At 38.6% G+C, this 19,743-nt stretch overlaps 1 long non-coding RNA gene across 1 annotated transcript; it reads left to right on the top strand.

The window, feature by feature from the left end:
• The first annotated feature begins 417 nt into the window (after positions 1-417).
• LOC141511257 (uncharacterized) lies at positions 418-14,424 on the top strand. The gene is made up of 4 exons (XR_012475296.1): positions 418-877; positions 7,277-7,430; positions 7,966-8,068; positions 8,153-14,424. It is a non-coding gene; the product is annotated as an uncharacterized LOC141511257 (long non-coding RNA).
• Positions 14,425-19,743: the final 5,319 nt, after the last annotated feature.

Consider the following 19,743-nt stretch of genomic DNA (forward strand, 5'->3'; position numbering starts at 1 on the left):
AGTATTTCTATGAGCTAAAGGGAAAGAGAGACTAAAGACCAACTAAAAAACTAAATATCCAAAACCACCATGAAAAGTTGAGCAGCAAGGAAAGGTTATTTGAGGAGCATGATAGGCTGTTTGAGGAATGATGTTCCCCCTAAAGTGGGCCAAGTTCACTACTAGACAAGCAACTCAACTGAAGATTGAGTGAGCTTTTATGGAGAACAAAAAGAGACTTAGGTAGGGAGCAGGTAGCTCAGAGGTAATGAGAGATATGTTGATAAGGTACTGTATGCAGATGAAGGAAGCTGGAAGACTTAATCCCTTCAGGCTAAAGAAAGGATTCATTACTTTATTGATAGAGGCTTATCTTTTGCCTGGAGACAGGAATTTACTGAGTCATTGCCAGGGAGGGGGAAGGTCCTGTATTTCCCCATGTATAAGATCCAACTTTTTTTCAAAAAAATTGTGGTCTAAAAACTGAATGTCTTATACAGTGGTTGCAGATTTTTTTTTTACTTGAACTTCCCTCTTTTCCCGCTTGTCTTTGTGCTCATTGTTTTGCATTGGTTACCAGTATATTAGGCTACATTTTGCCATGTTCTGCCCAGAAATGGCTCAGAAAAGATTTTCATATAGTGCTGAATTTGAATGAAAAGTGGTCCAGTTTGCTGGAAATCATGCTGCTGAATGTCAGTTTGGTCTTCCTCCAACTGAGAAAACAATCCAAGACTGACTATGGGAAGAATAAACCCTACTGAAAATGCCCTAGCAGAAGAAGGCCATGAGAGGCAAGTCAGCCAAATGGCCAGAGTTAGAGAGGGTATTGAAGAAATGGATTGAAGAGCAAAGGACCATTAGAATTCTTGTGTCCACAAAGATGGGTCAGCATGAGGTAAGAAAAATTGCTGATGAAAAGAAGTGACTGATTTCAAAGGACACAATTGGTACTTCAGGTTCTTGAAACTAGACCAGAGGACAGAGCCTCTCCTAAGACAGTGATTCTTCTTCAAACACAGAGGAGGATGAGCTAATGGATGGGAGTTTTGACAGTGATGAGAAGTTGTATGAATTTTATGATGAATAAAACTTGAGTTCAATAACTTTATGTAATAATTTTTTTTCAAATTTTGAGCTCCAAAATTAAGGTGGGGAAATGTGGTACTTTACTAAAAGTTCACTGATCTAATCTCATGATTTGGACAATGGATGTAGAGAGGTGCATGTCAGTGTTAACTTAAGGTATATGGTCAGTGCAGAAGGACTAGAGTAATTATAGATCATATTTCTCTTAATAGTTCTCATATTTCATTTTCCATTCTGATGAGCTTTAAACCTGTGAACCCGAGAACCCCAAGTGGAGTTGCTGCTGGCTTATAACAATTTACAGCCAGGCACTTATTGAGGTAATAGAGGATTAGAAGTTTTTACTATTACTACTAATTGATCTCTTGAATAAACTTCATTGACTATAGTGTAGCTGTGTCCTGTAATTAGATACAGTGATGATAGAAGGAGAAATATCTGTCTAGTTTTTAATATTAATAAAATGTTTATTGTGCCTGTCTGATGTTTTCTTTGGGCTCCCCTTGGCAGCATGGGCCCTAATCAGATGTCAGTTCCCTCCTATTGTTCATTGTAACTCCATTGTTAAATGTAAATTTGCCAAGATAGAAGCATATTCCCTCAGCTCATCCCTCTACCCCTCCTTCAGCTTCCAGTTTTTCAGAATGGGTACCTGAAAATTATGAGGGATTTAATGATTATGAACTGCGTGTGTTCCTGCTTGGGAAGTCGGTACATTTAATACTCTTATGAATCTTCTCATTTATTAGAACAGTTTGAAGGAGCATATATGGACAAAACATAGGAGGAAGCTGAATTTGAAGGTGTAATAATTGTAACAATAGAGCCAATGGGTGAAAAGAAAATGTCCTGGGAGAAGGAGAAAGGAGAGATAGAATAGACTAAGATATTTCATGTAAAAGAGTCAAGAAATAGCTTTTGCAATGTATTGAAGGGGGGAGGTGAGGGAGAATGAGGGAACCTTCATTCTCATTGGAAATGGCTCAGAAAGGAAATTCAATAGGGTATAAAAATCTAGAAGAAAAAGGAGAGAAAGAGTCCAGGGGGAGGGGAGGGGTATGTAAGTGATAGATGAGAGGGTAGCTCATGGGAGAGGATAGTCAGATATAACACAGTTCCTTTTTTTACTTTTGTAAGGTGGTGGGATTGGGTGGCCTGTTTGGGACCACAGGGCTGGATGGTTGCTGGGTCTCTGGTGTGGGATGTAGGGCAGTGCTATGTGTTCAGCTGCCCCACAGCACACTTTTGAAAAGAGACAGTGAAAAAGAGAAAATATAATAAATGGTAGGGGGGAGGAATAGATGGAGGAAATTACAATCAGTAACAGCAACCATGGAAAAATATGAAAGTAACTTCTCTGATGGTCTTATTTTTTTTAAGGTTTTTGCAAGGCAAATGGGGTTAAGTGGCTTGCCCAAGGCCACACAGCTAGGTAATTATTAAGTGTCTGAGACCGGATTTGAACCCAGGTACTCCTGACTCCAAGGCCCGTGCTTTATCCACTACACCACCTAGCTGCCCATCTGATGGTCTTATGATAAAGAATTCGATCCACCCCAGAGTCAGAGCTGATGGTATTGGAACACAGACTAAAGCACATTTTTTCCTCTTTCTTTCACTTTATTTTTCATGAGGTTTTTTATTTTTGTGGGGGGAGGGGGAATTATATTTATTCTTAAAACAAGAATATTTTAGTAATGTGTATATAAATTAAAACAATTTTTAAATAAAATAATGGGTACCTGACCTCAGGATCTCCTTTTCACTGACTGTTCCCTGCACAAGATGTGGGCAAGATTATAAAAGTCTGACCTAAACTCCCCTTGTGGCCAGACTCATTTGAGTCTTAACCCCAGCCCCTCTGCTTTTCTTTCTCTCATTCCCTCAGACACTTTTGCCTAGACCTTTATTATTCATCCTGTCCTCAAACATCAAACAGCTCACTGTCTCGCCTGGAAAAAAAAAAAGTTTAATCTGAACTTTGCAGGCTTATAAAATAAAAATTCTAAGGTTTTCTACCTCCAGGGCTAATAGTGAATTTTTCACTTCAAAAACTTCCATCTTTATGATGGCACTACCAATTTCTCCCACATCAATGCTTCATGAGATAAGCCAGGTGTCTTAGTCTTGCCCCTTGGTGGTCAGTGGATAGAGTACTGGCCTTGGATTCAGGAGGATGGGAGTTTGAATCCTGCCTCAGACACTTAACGCTTGATAGTTGTGTGACTTTGGGCGAGTAACTTAACCCTGATTACCTTGCATCCAGGACCATCTCCAGTCATCCTGATTAATATCTGGTCAATGGACCCTGATGACTCCAGAGGAAAAAGTGAGATTGGTGACTTAGCACAGCATCCCCTCACTTAAATCCAATTCAAGTGTTTGTCATGACATCACCTCCCTGATGTCATGGTTTTCTTCAAAAATGAAGGACAAATATTAGAGGATCTGAGAGTACCCCTCACCTCACCCTAGACTTGTTCACAATAGTGATCCGAAGAGGGCCACCTGAAGTTTAAGGGGTATAATTGATTCACATTCACTCAAGATCACCAGCCTCCATTGATGAGTTGACTTTTTCTAGGTATGTAGAAACACAATTGGTTCAAAGTAAAGACATTTAATGAGAGAGATAGCAAACTTTAGTGCTCATTTTGTGCCATTAAATGTGCTAAATGCCTGAGATACCAATAAGAATATTAATAGTAATAATAGCTAATATCTAGTAGTGTACTAAGGTATGCAACATGCTTTTTCAAATATTATCTTATCTTCATAATGATCCAAGATTCATGGATGGAAAAAGAACTCATGATGAAAAATGCTATTCACTTCCAGAGAAAATACTGATGGCATCTGAATGCAGAAACATTTTATTTTTTTTCCACTTTCTTTCCTACTGGAATTTCTTTTCTTTTTTATTTTGTTCAAGTTTTCTTCCACAAAATGACTAATATATATACATGATAATAAGTGTATAACCATATTAGATTGTTTACTGTCTCAGAGAGGAAAGGAGAGGATAGAATTTGGAACTGAAAATTTTAAAAATCTCAATTAAAACCATTTTTGTAGCTATAACAGGGGGAAATATTATTTAAAAATCCTCAAATATTATATCAATTTTTTTCAACTCTGAGAGGCAGGCATTATTATTAATCTTATTTTACAGATGTGCAAATTGAGATAAAATGAGCCTAAGTGACTTGGCCAGGATTATGTAACTATTAAATGCTAAAGCGGAATATGAACTGAGGTTTTTGGGATACTATATTCCATCTTGGTATTCATATTGCCCTCAGGGAGCTACCATGTGAATAGGAGAATATATTATATGAAGGGGAATTGGAATGGAGTGGAGGAACTTAAAGGTGTTGCAAAGGTGGCCATTTATTTCTGCATTTTTGGAAGAGGTAAAATCTTTCTCATAAGAGTACTGGATTCTGCCACTATTGTTCTGTTAACAGCTCTTTTAAAAAACAAGAGAACCCTCAGTCACCTAATGATTCAAGAGGAAAAAACATTTCAGGATTTTCCCCAATAAGGTGGAATGCACTTATTTTTTAGTCTTGAATAAAAAGGATATTTTCTGTCTAGAAGATTTCTTGCCTGGCATCAATCACTTTGATACAGAATTATCCTTTATACTTCATTACTTTAGACTTGATTCTGTTCTCTTATTTTGATTTCCTGGTCATCGGGGACAAAGCCTTTGTCAGCAACTTCTCTTATTTAGGATTAGAATTTATTGCTGCTTAATCTTCGATGGCACAAGTGCATCTTTTTTTTTTTCTGCAAGACAATGGGGTTAAGTGATTTGCCCAAGGTCATACAGCTAGGTAATTTTAAATGTCTAAGGTTGAATTTGAACTTAGATTCTCCTGAGTCAAGAGCCAGTGCTCCATCCATTGCACCACCTACCTGCCCCTTGCATAAGAGCATCTTATCACTGTTTAGAGCATAACCTTCCAGAACACTGTCAAGGGCTCTCAGGGTTAGGGCCTGCTTTGTTAAGCCCCGAACTTATGTAAATAAAGTAGAGGAGAAAAAAGACAAAGAAATTTATCTAAGACCAAGAGGCAAGATGATGTTCTCCCTGCCTACCCCTGACAGGCCTCATTCTTGCCTTTGCAAATACATGAACTGACTGATTTCACTACAAATTTTTGTTTTCTAATCTCAGCTTGGCTCTCACTCCTAATGGCAATACTGTTATTTTTCTTTTATTAAGTCTCTAGCATGACACTCTCTGAAATAACCTTTCCAAAATTTTTCATTTTTTTTAGGCCTCCTTTAACATCTTCTTTCCTCTCTTTCTCAGGAAAAAATTTGACTTGACCTTTTACTTTACTGAGAAAGTAGAAGCTTCTTGTCCCAAGTTCCCTCTCTACCTCACATAACCCTTCAGAACCTTATTTCATTATCTCCTGTTTTCTTTTGGCTCCAGTCTCTGATGAAAAGTTGACTCTTCTCTTTGCCAGTCAGTCTCTCCCCTTGTACTTCAGAGTCTGTTCCATCTCATTTCTTTTGGAAGATGTTCTTCAATGACTCTTCTTTCTTTCACCCTTAATCTTATCTAATTCACTAGTTTGTTTGCTACCATCTACACATATAATGATGTCTCCCAAGTTCTTCAAAAGTAAAAATTCATAGCAAAATAAGGAATCTGATTCTGCCAAGACATGCAGTTGTCATCCTCTATCTCTTTTCTCTTTCACAGTCAAATTTTGATAAAATTGTCTACTCTTTGTCTATACTCCTTGCTTCTGTTTCTCCACTTTTTGAACTCATTTCAATCTGGCTTCTGATCCCAACACTTGTCTATTGGGGAATAATTCCTCAACTGCACAATAGTAGAATCATAGTGGGCCAATGGAAGGTTATTTAGATGGTGCAGTGGATAGAACACTGGCCTTGGACTCAGGAGGACAGGAGTTCAAATCAGCATCTGACACACTAGCTGTATGTCCTTGGCACAGTTACTTAGCCCTGATTGCCTCACATCCAGGGCCATCTCCAGTCATCCTGATTCTTATTTGGCCACTGGACCCAAGTGGTTCTGGAGTAGAAAGTGAGGTTGGTGACTTAGCACAGCATTCCCTCACTCAAAGCCAATTCATGTGCTTGTAATGGCATCACTTTCCAATGTTGTGGTTGTATTTGTATTCAACAAACCTAGTTTCGAAACTAAAGTTGCATTCATTCCTTATGAGATACTAGGCAATTTAATGAATTTCTCTGAGCCTTGGTTTCTTTATCTGTTAAAAATGAGTGTGTTAGGGGCAGCTAGGTGGCATAGTGGATAAAGCACCGGCCCTGGAGTCAGGAGTACCTGGGTTCAAATCCGGTCTCAGACACTTAATAATTACCTGTGTGGCCTTGGGCAAGCCACTTAACCCCGTTTGCCTTGCAAAAACCTAAAAAAAAAAAAATGAGTGTTAGACTAGCTAACCTCTAAGATACCTTTCAGCTCTATGTCTATGGTTCAAGATAAAGGACATAAACTAAATTGAAAAGTTTGTATCTCCTTATAATCTTCTGTCCTTGTGTGGATATCCCTTAAAGATATGAATTGTGTCCTACACTATTTCTTGAAAGCAGTGTCACTTTTTCTCTCTCAATGCACCCTATCTATGTAAGGTCCTCGGTTACCTTGAGTTGACTGCTCATCCCTAGACAGAGAACTGCTATATCAAGTAATCCAGAGAAATATTTTCCCTGAACACTAGCCACATCAAACAGCTGCCTGCCAGACAGCACCTAGATTTCTCATTGGCAGCTCAAACTCAACATGTCCAAAATAAAGCTTATCATATTTCCTCCCAAGTATATCCTCCTCCAAACTACTCTATATTTGTTGAATAGAGCATTGTCTTAAAATGAACTTAAATTGTGGCCTTGTGGTTATCCTGGGCTCTTCCCTTTTCTTCACTCCTAATAGGTAGGGACCACAGTCTATTAGTTCTACTTCCAATACATTTTTTTATTTACTTTAATTCTGGTTTTTGTTTTGTTTTTTTGCAAGGCATTGTGGTTAAGTGACTTGACCAATCCAATACATCTTGCCATTCATACAGTTCCTATTTCAGGTTGGTACAACATTATCTCTCCCCTCATCCATGACAGAAGTTTCCTAATTGGTCTTGTCTTATCAAATGTAAGCTTCTAGAGAGAAGAAATGATTTAATTTTATGTCCTTATATTCTAGCACCTAGGACATGGTTGGTTCTTGTCCTTCATTATCGAAGAAGACCAAAATGATATCACTACGTTTGAGACAAATTACAGTGTATCTGACTGTAGCTGATCAGACCAGTATCAGCTTGGAATACTCTACCACAGGTCAAGTACAAATAGTCTTGGTGAGTACTCTAAACTTACATGTATCATGTCTCCATTGAGTTGCTTCAATTATGCCTTCTTCATAGAGTGTAGCACCCTCATTGATGAGGGCATGCCAAGCGGGGTGGTCCTGCACCAATATTTTCCATGCTGCAAGTCAATTCTAAAGTTCTTTTTTTAATTTTTTTACAAGGTAATAAGGTTAAATGACTCGCCCAAGGTCACACAGCTAGATAATTTTTAAGTGTCTGCGGCTGGAATTGAACTCAGGCCCTCCTGACTCCAGGGCCAGTGCTCTTTCCACTGCACCACCTAGCTGCCCCAATTCTAAAGTTCTTAAGAAAGACCTTCAGGGTGTCCTGGTATTGCTTCTTTTGACCTCTTTTTGAGAGCTTTCCCTGTGTGAGTTCTTCAGAAAACAGTCTTTTTGGCAGGTGTATGTCTGGCATTCTAATGTGTCCTGTCCATTGTAGTCACATACTCTGTAATAATGTTGGAATGCTAGGCAGTTTAGATGGAGAAAGGACCTCAGTGTCTGCTATCTTCTCCTGCCAGGTGATCTTCAGAATCTTCCAAAAGAGAATTTAAATGGAAGCAATTCGGTTTCCTGACACGGTGCTGGTAGATTGTTCAGGTTTCATAAGCATACAGTAATGAGGTAAGCACAATGATTCTGTAGACCTTCAGTATGGTCAGTGTGGTAGTTAGTCTAATACCTCTTCTCTCCCACATTTTCTTTCAGAGCTTCCCAAATACTGATTTAGCTCTGACAATTTGAGTGTTAACTTCATTGTCAATGTGTACCTCCTTGGAAAGGACACTGCCAAGGTAAGTGAACTTATCCACAGAACTCAAAACTTCTCCATTTGCTGTAACTGATGGTTCCACATATAGAGAGTGTGGTACTGACGGATGAAGCACCTGTGCTTTATTGATGTTAATTGTTAGACCAAAATGAACACAAGCAACAACAGAGAATTGATCCATACATTGAGTGCACCATTATCTGCAAAGAGAAGATCATGCACCAACGTTCCCTCCACTTTGGTCTTGGCTTGTAGCCTTTGTAAATTGAAGAATTTGTCAACAGTGCAGTAGCTGACCTTGATGCATATTCATCCTCAGTGGAAACATTTGGTAACATTACTGAAATCATCATGCTAGAAAGCATGGGAGCAAGGACACATCCTTTTTTTCACTCCATTGGTGACTGGGAAATGTTGAGAGCATCGTCCCCTAACCAGAACCTGAGCATGCATGCCCTCTGATGTTGACATGCAATATTGATGAACTTATCTGGGCAACTGAATTTTGACAAAATTTTCCTCATGACTGATGGTAGTCATCAAAGGCTTTGGTCAGATTTACAGATGTGGTATACAGAACTCTGTCCTATTCCTGTTTTTTTTGAAAAGGACTCTGGCAAGAATCTTACTTCGCAATGCCTCAAAGAGAAATACCCCTGTGATTGTAACAGTACAATCTATTCCCTTTACCTTTATAGAGAGATGAATGATGAAGGCATCCTTGAATTCAGGTGGATAACCTCTTCATGCCATACAATCTGGAAAATTTCATTCAGTTTTTGGACAAGCAATGGACCCCCCACCCTGTAGATCCCAGCTGGAATAGAATCATCACCAGGTGCTTTGCCACTTGAAAGGAGCTTAATGTCATTTAAAACCTCTTCTATTGAAGCTTCCACTAGGGAGTGATTGACTTCAACTTGAGTTAAAATGTCAGTGGCTTCTGCATTGTTTGATCATGGTCTGTTAAAAACACTATGGAAATGTTTAGCCCATCTCTCTAGGATCATGTCCCTATTATTGATACATGAGGATCCATCAGCACTGAGGAGCTGAGATACTCACAGTTCTTTGGTCCATAAATAGCATTCAGAGCATTATAAAAACTCTTTAGTTTGTTACTATCTGCATAAAGCTGATATCAGCATCAGTTGAACACATCCAACACCCCACTCTATGCTCAACAAAAATATCAAAATCCTGATTTTATCTTGTCATGCTTCTGTATAATGATAGACAGAACCTAGAAATGTAACTTCAAGTCTTAGAATGTAAGCTACTTTAAGTAAAGGTAAATAACAAAAGAAGTTCCAATTATTCCAGGGGAACAATTGCACCTGACCTCAAGGCCATCTTTGACATCTGGCCTGTGGCTGGTGCAGGGGTCCACTGGTGGGAACTGGTTTCATGAGTAAATTGCCTTTTTTCAACCCAATTAACTCTAATAACTTTAATAAATCTACATCTATAAACCAAACTAGTTTGGTCAACTTTTTTTCTCTGGAATGTTGGAATTTTTCAAAATTGTCCAAAGTGCAAGAAAAAAAACACTGAAGCAGAGAGTTCTAAACTAATAGTACTTTATTCATTTATTTTTATTTTTTGCATTTTTGCAAGGCAGTGGGGTTAAGTGACTTGCTGAAGGTCACATAGCTAAGTAAGTATTAAGTGTCTGAGGTCAGATTTGAATTCAGGTCCTCCTGACTCCAGGACTGGTGCTCTATCTACTGAATCACCTAACTGCCTCCTAGTGGTTCTTTATTAAGGATCCATGACCCCTTTTAATAAAATAGACCTCAGATCTTTCTTACAATCTGAGAAGCCCCCTTCCTCTCAGGTCTTAGTTCTATAGAACTTGATAACTAGACAAAAAAGTTGAAGCAGATCAAAAATACAGGATCTTATTGGTGGATAACCAGGAAGGTCTACACAAAATCCATTAGTTAACAAAAGGGCTAGTAGGCAGACCTTAACAAGCCTATCTTGATTTTTCAAGAGATCCTATTGAGCTGATGGATACACTCATCATCTGGGTTGATAAATTTCAAAACATATACTTGGGCCTTTGGGAATGTGGCAGAAGAAAAGCAGATTACAGGCCAATAAGCATGGTCACTCATTGGCCAAGTATCCATGGTCTTCAAATCTTATTGGGAAATAGAGGGTGACAAGGGACAGAGGAGCAATAAAAATAGCTGGAAGATGTTCTCCTTAGCTATTTCCATAGTAAGGAGGAAAAAAATATAGAGGTCTTTTTTTAAGGCTTCTATGATTCATCAGCTGAACTTACAATCTGCTGCTCAAGCTCTGAGGCCTCCTATCAGAACTTATAATCACAACCTCTATGGAATTATATCAAACTTTTTAATACTGATTGGAATAAAATCAGTTTCCAATGAAGTAGGGGTCCAATTAATCATCATCACAGGAATCAGAATACCTTCCCTTTTATTGTGGGACTGTTCTTTTTGGAAGATGCACCCCTACACCCAGTTTCAAGAGCATTATTCCAAGAGGATGAACTTAAATACTGATACTTCCATGGGGACAATACTGCATTGGCCAGTCACATCCATTAAGGAGTAATGTTATGTATGTTGGATACTTGTGAATCCCCCTCCCTCAGGTTGTGATTATGAGAATGTTGCAAAGATGCCAGGGAGACTGTTCCACTAATCTGAGGAGATGAGGGATCCTCCCTTTAATAAGAAAGGCAGGCTGTGTGTTTGGTCTGTCACTGCTTTGGTCAATAGGTGGTCTACAGAAGCTCAAATGGAAGCTGAGAATAAAGTGAAGAAGTTGGAGGAAGACCTGCAAGGAGAGTGAAATCTGAGATTCTCTGAGATCCTTCTGGCCAAGGGTTGATGGAGAAGATGGAGAAGCAGAGTAAGAAGTTTGTTGTTGTTTGTTTTTTTAGTTTTTGCTAGGCAATGGGGTTAAGTGACTTGCCCAAGGCCACACAACTAGGTAATTATTAAGTGTCTGAGGCCATATTTGAACTCAGGTACTCCTGACTCCAGGGCAGGTGCTCTATCTGCTGTGCCACCTAGCCATCCCAGAGTAAGAAGTTTGAAATCCTTGCCTGTTACTTTGCATGACTGGGAAGGAAAAAGCTGACCCAACCCCAGGTTAGAGCAATTATAAATAGCAAAAAATGAAATGCTAAGGTTTACATCTCCTGGGAAGACAGTTAAACAGAGGAAGAATCAGAGGAGGAAGTTGAGATCATAGAAGAGGAAGAAGAGAAGCTGTACATGGTGTAAATAATCTGAACTTTCCCAGAGTGAAAAGTATGCCTATAATTACTAGAAATTTCAAAGGGGGGCAGACAGATCTGGAGGAGAAGTAAGAAACACAGCTGAAGAGTTAGTCATACAGAGGGAATGTACCCCTGCAGAATTAATTGTTTAGTCAATGAAATTCCAACAAAGGGTGAAGGAAAGTACTCCTGCTTAGATGGTAAGACTATAGGATTCAGGAGTTGAAGGTATCTCCCTCATAAGAAATGAGATGGAGAAAATAAATAACATCATTACCCACACCATCATAACATAACTTTCTCCACCACAGCCAGACAGACAAAGCGCATGCATATAGATTATTTTTAGATGGTCCAGCTGCATGGTCATATGAAGCAAAGTGGATCTCCAGGGATACCTAGGGAGCTGGAAAGCAATAGAGGACTTAGAGTAGGTGCTAAGAGAGCTGGGAATGAGACAGGCTATGTATGTAGGAGGGTCAAGGCACTGCTGTGATAACTACAAAAATCAAGGGAAAAATATTTCAACCTAATATGGTTCTTAGTAAGTATCGTATTTTAATATCCATGCTATGTCTCCTAGTGTAGGACACAGGAACTGGAGAATTATGACTTCTATTTCATGTGAATGGATTCTCTTGAGTCTAAGCCAGCCAGCTCTTTTGACTGTATTTCCTTTCTCCCTTACCCTGAGACAGTCTTAACTAGGCCTTTGTTATTCACCCTGTCTCTCCAGGGGGGAAAAAAAGTGTTTTCATCTGTGAACTTTGCAGGTTTATGAAATAAAAACCCTAAGCTTTTATATTTCCAGGGCTAGTCATGAATTTTTCACCTTCAGAGCTCTCAATCCTTATTGGTGACACCAATTTCTCTGGCAACATTTTAGTGAACCACAAACCTGGACTTACTCGAAATTCAGGGAGGTGAGAGAACCTGAACCCGACCATCTTTCCAGATCAGACCAGATTGGATCTTCAGCCCAAACCTTCTTACTTTGTTTGCTCTTCTCTAGCCCCCTGGGAGAACTAGTGTGCAGTTATGTGAGTTTATGAAGGGTGGTTAGAGGCAATATTGGGATGCATATTGCAGCACCCCTTGGGTTTTTGCATGGCTTTTTGAGCCCACTGTGTTGGATATAGCTTGTGAGGAGCCCTGCTGTGAGTAGTAGGCACCTGTACTTTTGTATGTGTGAAGGGGTGACCAATTTTTTTTTTTATTTAAGGCAGTGGGGTTAAGTGACTTGCCCAAGGTCACACAGCTAGGTAATTATTAAGCTGCCCAGTGACCAATTTCTGTGGTTCTTGCTTGGATCTCGGAGGAGTCACTATGTAACAAGATTTTACCCGGCTAAAAATTGTGGTCTCTCCCCTTTGTTCCTGTAGGACAATTGCTTATCTTTGACATTTCTAATCTATTCTGCCTGCTCCTCCTCTCTATGACTCTCTCTCTGTGTCTCTCTGTGTTTCTCTCTGTGTCTCTGTCTCTGTCTCTGTCTCTGAGTGAGTGCCCAATACCTTCTCCCTGGATGGGGAGGGGGAGGGGGGTATGGCTTCTCCTGGGCCTACATGTGGTTGCTTAGCCTCACCTCCCATCATTAGGGCTTTACCTGGAGCCTGCCTAAGTGTCTAGGAGTTCAAGCTGAAGGAGAACCCTGCCCTTGAGGAGGAGGTTGCAGCCAGTTTGTAAGAAGAGTAAATTGTGATTTGGAAATTTTCTAACTTTATTTTTTTATATAAATGAAAAGAGTTATATGAGAACTCTTTCTGGGACTGGGAAATCCAGATTCAATCTCCCTTTCTCTCTTTTTTTTTTGTTTTAGTTTTTGCAAGGCAAATTGTGTGGCTTGCCCAAGGCCACACAGCTAGGTAATTATTAAGTGTCTGAAGTCGGATTTGAACTCAGGTACTCCTGACTCCAGGGCGGGTGCTCTATCCACTGTGCCACCTAGCCGCCCCTATTCTCTCTCTCTTTTAAAATTTATTTATTCTTTTTCATCCATATGCACATGCATATTTCCAAGTTATAAAATTTCCCTCCACCCCCTCCCCTCAGTAGGGAACAGTCAAGTTAACATTTTACATACACATTTTGTTAAACATATTTACAAAGTCATTTTTGGCATGAGGAATTAGGATTAAGTAAAGAAATACATAAGAGATACTTTTTTGTAAAATGTTCATCAGATTTGGAAGGGTTGGGGTTTTTTCTGTGTGTTTTGTTTTGTTTTGTTTTTCCTTCCTCTGATTGGTGATAATATAGTCCACAACTAGTCAAATACAGTTGTCCTAGCTCTCTGGACTGCCAAGAGGAGCTGCTTTCATCATGGTTGTTCATCTCAAAATGTTGTTGATGTGTACGTTGTTCTCTTGACTCTATTACCTTTGCTCAGCATCAGATCCCATAAGTCATTCCATGCTTCTCTAGAGTCCAACCATTTATGGTTTCTTGTAGAACAATAGTATTCCGTAGTATTTATGTACCATAACTTGTTTAGCCATTCCTCAATTGATGGGCATCCCCTCAATTTCCAATTCTTTACCACTACAAAAAGGGCTGATATGAATATTTTGGAACATGTAGGACTTTTCCCTTTATTACAATTTCTTCTGAATATAGACCTAGAATTGAAATTGCTGGGCCAAAGCATATGAATAGTTTTATTGCTCTTTGGACATAGTTCCATATTGCTCTCCAGAAAGGTTGGATCTGTTCACAACTCCAACAACAATGCATCAATCCCAGTCCTCCCACAACCTCTCCAACATTGATAATCTTCCCTTTTTCTCATCTGGGCTACAGATTCAATCTCAGTTAAGCCCTGTGTTAATAAGAAATGGAGTAAAAGTCAAATGCTAACACCAAATGTTTTAAAATGTGAAGCACAGAAGTATTTGCTTTAACTGGGTTTGATTTTCTTTGCAAGGTAACTTAAAAATGCATTTAACTACATTAAGGAATTTTAATTATTGATTGATTATTTAAAATATTAATATACAATATGAGTTTCCTCAAGAAGTTATAATTGACTCTAAAATTTTTCTGACCTATCTTAATTAGTAAAATTCAAAAATAATAATCTAAACATATGTTTATATATGTGTATATATTTCAGTATATAGTTTAAATCAGAAAACTCTGTTTAGTTCTCAGTAACCCTTTCCCTTCTTTCCACTGACCTGAAAGCTGAGAAAAGGTCACTAGACTTTCTTGAGGTGAAATGGGATAGTCAAGCCTCTAAAATCTAGCTTGTGTCTATATGTGTGTGTATGCATATACATAAAACTCGAGAGTTCAATCCAGATCTGAAATGGGTAATGATGTGTTCCTGTTTAGATTACATTCATTTATATTCAAGTCTAAATAAAATAAAAGTTTGTAAATGTTTCTCACTCTTTTTTATTTGAATTTCGAATTTTATTTACCTAGGGACTGTGCTTTTTTAAAAGAACAATTTTTAAAAAAAATTTTTTTAGGTTTTTACAAGGCAATGGGTTTAAGTGACTTGACCAAAGTCACACAGGTAATTATTAAATGTCTAAGGTCCCATTTGAACTCAGGACCTCCTGACTCCAGGGCCGGTGCTCTATTCACTGCACCACCTAGCTACCCTGACTAATTTAAAATTAATAAGCAATCGATAACAGATTATCATCTGAGTTAGAATGTCATCATTTTTTAAGATCTAAAGACCTAGTTCCTTGCTAGTGAATTTCAATACTATAAACAAATTGACTGCAGTTAGAAACTGCAAAGACAATAGTCCCCTTTATAAATGAAGTTAGTATAAATCAGGGTTTAAACCAGAAAAAGGGTTTGAGATGAATATCTGTAGGAAGTTTTTAAAACAAGACACACTTTACTAGCAGCAAAACAAAAAGACAGAATAATTCTAAAAAGCTCAATTCAATCAGTTCTTGCTCTCTGGCTTAGAAAAGCTGAGCCCCACCTTGTCTCTGAAATATAATGGTTTATATTTGAAAGTATAAGTGCTTGTGTATAATTTAGAAACTTTGAGATAAATATCTTTGTGAAATATTCTCATCTGTAAGCTAATTTGTAATGTTAACCTAATGTAGTAATTGGGTTCAATCTATTTTAATGAGACTCTGGGACTTTATTCTCTTGGGTGAAGTTTTGAAATGTGAATGGTATGTTATGCCTACATTTTCTATTAAAGGTAATCTAAAACTTTTATATGAGAAGAGATTCAAAGTAAACTTTTGGGAATTTAAATTTGGGTTGTTAATAGCAAACAGAATGAATGAATTGGGGTTTCATCTAACGTTTTAGTTCTTTACCATCAAAATGTTCAAGTTCTGCCATGTGAATTGTAGAAGGCTAGAGAATATATTGTCAAAAATTTGTTAAGGTCTTTTTGGCCCAGAAAGTTTTTGAAACCTTTGTCTTCTACCACGTGTTTATAAGAGGGAATACACACACACACACACACACACACACACACACACACACACACACAAACATGCACGCGCGTGCGCACGAATGGAGTAACTTACTTTTAACATGTTATTTGAAAATAAGTAAAAATGTGTACCTATTTGAAATTTTGTTAACTGGACTGGGTGGCTTATTGTTTCATCTCTATGTGATTGCAAACTGCCTGGCATAAGTCAATTGGTCGTTATTGCTTTAAGTTTTTATCAGTTATGCTATCAACTTTTGTAAATGCCTAAATTTCTCTTCACCTTTATTTAAGATTTAGAGGTTTTGAGATCTGTAGTCTTATGCATAATATAATAATGAAAAGATTGTTCTGTAAAATCTAATATTCATACTCAACTTGGAAATCTGGTTTTTCTTATTACTGTTTTATTTCATTTTGAATTAATAATACATGTTGAAAATTTAAAATCCTTAAGAAGTTCTAATGGTGTTAAAGAATTCTGAAAGCAGGGGTGGCTAGGTGGTGCAGTGGATAAAGCACTGGCCTTGGAGTCAGGAGTAACTGGGTTCAAATCTGGCCTCAGATACTTAATAATCACCTAGCTGTGTGGCCTTGGGCAAGTCACTTAACCCCATTACCTTGCAAAATCTTAAAAAAAAAAGAATTCTGAAAGCAATGATTTGTATTTATCTATTTTAAGCATGGTTAATAACTAACCAGGTTTATTATAAAGAGTTGTTTTTATAAAACTTCAGTTCTAAATGTGAATTAGGATCATTGTATTGTTACATCCCAAGTTTCATTTACAGTGCAGCAGTCCTTAAGTAAATGAACAGTGATTGAAAGAATTAATTATAATTTTTCTCTGAATCTCTTTGTTGATATTGTTCATATCCACAGCATGGTTCTGATTCTTTTAGAGCTCAAGCCACCTGAAGCTCTGATTATAGGAAATTACTATCTTATTCTCCCTCTCTCTCTCTCTCTCTCTCTCTCTCTCTCTCTCTCCATATATAACAAATATGTATGTATGTATGTATGTATTATAATTTGGGCTATCTGACATCACGTATATTAAAACAGAAGAGCAACACTATGCCAATGAAACAACCAGCTACAGGGTTTGATGTTTAATATTGCAAGTGCATGGGAGCCTTTGAAACCACTTCAGTCTCAGCTGGGATAGGATTCTCTTAAAGGAATGCCTCACCTGGCAGACCTGGAGCCTGGCTCATTGAAAAGGATTGTCTGTATAACTCCTACCTGTAACGGACATCTAAATACATAAGGGAACATGTCCATATGTCACTGTATGCTCTTTATAGGCAATTACTATAATCATACCAGGTGCAAGTTTGTGAAATAAAAACCCTGAACTCTTATATCTCCAGGGCTAGTCTTGAATTTTTCACCTTCAAGAGCTCTCAATCCTTATTAGTAACAACATTTCCTCCCTCATCGGAAGGAGGTACTACTTATGAAGTGGGGTAGACAGCTTTGGGTATTGGTGAGGTAGAAAAGGGAAAGAAAACATAGGAAAGGTGGATAAAACAGTCCCATTTTCTCCTCCAAACCCAGTGGCCAGATATGGATCAGGATAATTGGAGAATGCTCCTGGATGAAAGGAGAGACATTGATCTTTTTAAGCTAGGGTCTTTAACAAGTCTTAGTTTGACTGAGGCAAATGGTTAAGATAAGAAAGAAAATGAAACAAAGAATGACTTCTTTTTACCTAATCCAAACAAAACAAAGCAAAACAAAAACAAATTTGGAGGGGAAGATCGGTGGGATTTCTGGCAAACACAGAAAGGATTGCTATTTACATTTGCTCTGAACCAATCAGCATCCAAAAAATAATCAAATGAGGCTTGACCTGGTACTTATTGTTGACCAGTCTATGAAAGCTAGAGTTATTGGGGGGCTGGTAAACCCCAAAATATCTTACCAGTTTTCAGTGACCAAAATTTACATTCCTCTAGGCAGAGCACCAGCACTTAAGGATATCCTATATGAATAGAAGGAAGGGAAGGGAAAGAGAGACAGACAGACAGAGAGAGACAGACAGACAGAGAGAGACAGACAGAGACAGAGACACAGAGAGAGACAGAGACAGAGACAGAGATGGAGACAAGGAAAGAAAGAAGGAAAATAACTGTGTTGTCCATCTGGTTAGTAGTGGGGCAGCTCCTACAACTTACATAGACTGTTGTTTGTCCTTCATTTTTGTGAGGCCAAAAATCAGCTCAAACTAGTCCAAGGTTGACCTCACATCCTCAAGCATATTAACATAGACTACCCCTGTGACAATTGAGACTCAGCAGAATAACATGCATTGTCTGAATAGGAAAGCGGAAATATGTTAGGGTGTCATAGGGTGGGTGTATCTTTTAGATTGCACCCCCAATGACCAGAGCCTATCAGGACTCAGAAGGGAGGGGCAAAAAACCTTCCAAAGCTATATAAGATTAGACTGCTACAATTTGGGGTGTCTCATAGTAGGGGGCACCCATTTCTTGCAAGAATCATAAGACAAATGATTCTTCTTTCATTCCATTAGACTACATTTCATTGTTAAGAGCTAGGTGATGGCACTTCAGAATAAGTGGAACTTGGACTCCCTGTAGTCTCTAAATGAACTATATTTGGGGGCAGGACTGGCAGAATCTCTGGGGTGACCTCAGAAGAATGCAAGAAAAGATTGCTCCTGCTTGATTTCAAGCAGTTCCCCATTTTCTTTTCTGGATTTCCATCCAGCAGATCTCTGAAAGAATCTGGAGTAACTGAACAATTAAGGAAGGAATCTCTGAATTGATCCTGAAAGGTAGGAAAATTAGTGACTTAAGTACTATCTTCTTGGCTTAGAAGTCTCCACTCTAGGTAGACTAGCTAGCCCCAAAGATTGGGGGGGGGGTCCTAGATGGGAGGCTGAAGATCATAAAGGGTGCCTAATGGAAGGAAGTATTCCCCAAAATAGTCCATTGGGGAGGCTGCTGGCTAGCTGGGATAGTGAGAATGCTGTCTGGAAAAAAGAGAAGAATAGAATGATCCAGTTCTGTTGTTTTGAATGGTCCAAAATCCCCGTTCAGGGGGTTTTGTATGATGGCCAAAATTCTGATGAAGATTGGGAATGCCAAATTTTGAACATTTCTATGGATAACAAAACACCTCTAGATGAAAAGGAGACAGAATATGCAGCATGCTGGATAATTAGGGACACTAAATTATTTTTGAATAAGCCAGGAAGGGTTCAAAAGCATAGGTGGGATCCCCTCACTGTGCTATTTCCTCCTTGTAATCCACATCCTCCTGACCCCCTTTCTGTTTCAAGTCCTCTGACTGCTCCTATAGAGGAAGAAACTATCAATAAAGCTTCTGAGGTAGGGGGAAGGGTGGAGATGGAGGCTAAAGAACCTTTTTCTAGGCTAAGAATAGAGATGGCTCAATGGAAGAGAGATGTAGAAAGTTTTCCCTTCAGGAATAACCAAACATTTTTGCTTTCATTGTGTGAGGTCTCCATGGGAGGACAAGGAGGAGGAAGTATAGGGTTTGTGAATGATCCTTTAAGTACTTCAGAGGTTTGGGTTCAAAAAAGAAATGAAACCATTAGTAGAAGATCCAGTGGGGCTATTTGAGCAACTGGAGCAATTTTTAGGATTAACCTCTTCACTTGGGGGGGGAATTAATGTGGATCCTGAATGTCCTCTTCTTGGTAGAATTGAGAAGAATGATTCAGAAGGCAACCTTGGAAGGGTGGGAGAGAAGACACTTCTCAGTCCCATGGGTTCTTCCTGTGGAAGTTAAAGATCCTAATGTTGATCCTGATTGGGATAATAATAATCTGGCTCATAGGGGATACATGCAGATTT

This window comes from Macrotis lagotis, chromosome 2, assembly GCF_037893015.1.
Source record: "Macrotis lagotis isolate mMagLag1 chromosome 2, bilby.v1.9.chrom.fasta, whole genome shotgun sequence".
Taxonomy (NCBI): Eukaryota; Metazoa; Chordata; class Mammalia; order Peramelemorphia; family Peramelidae; genus Macrotis; species Macrotis lagotis.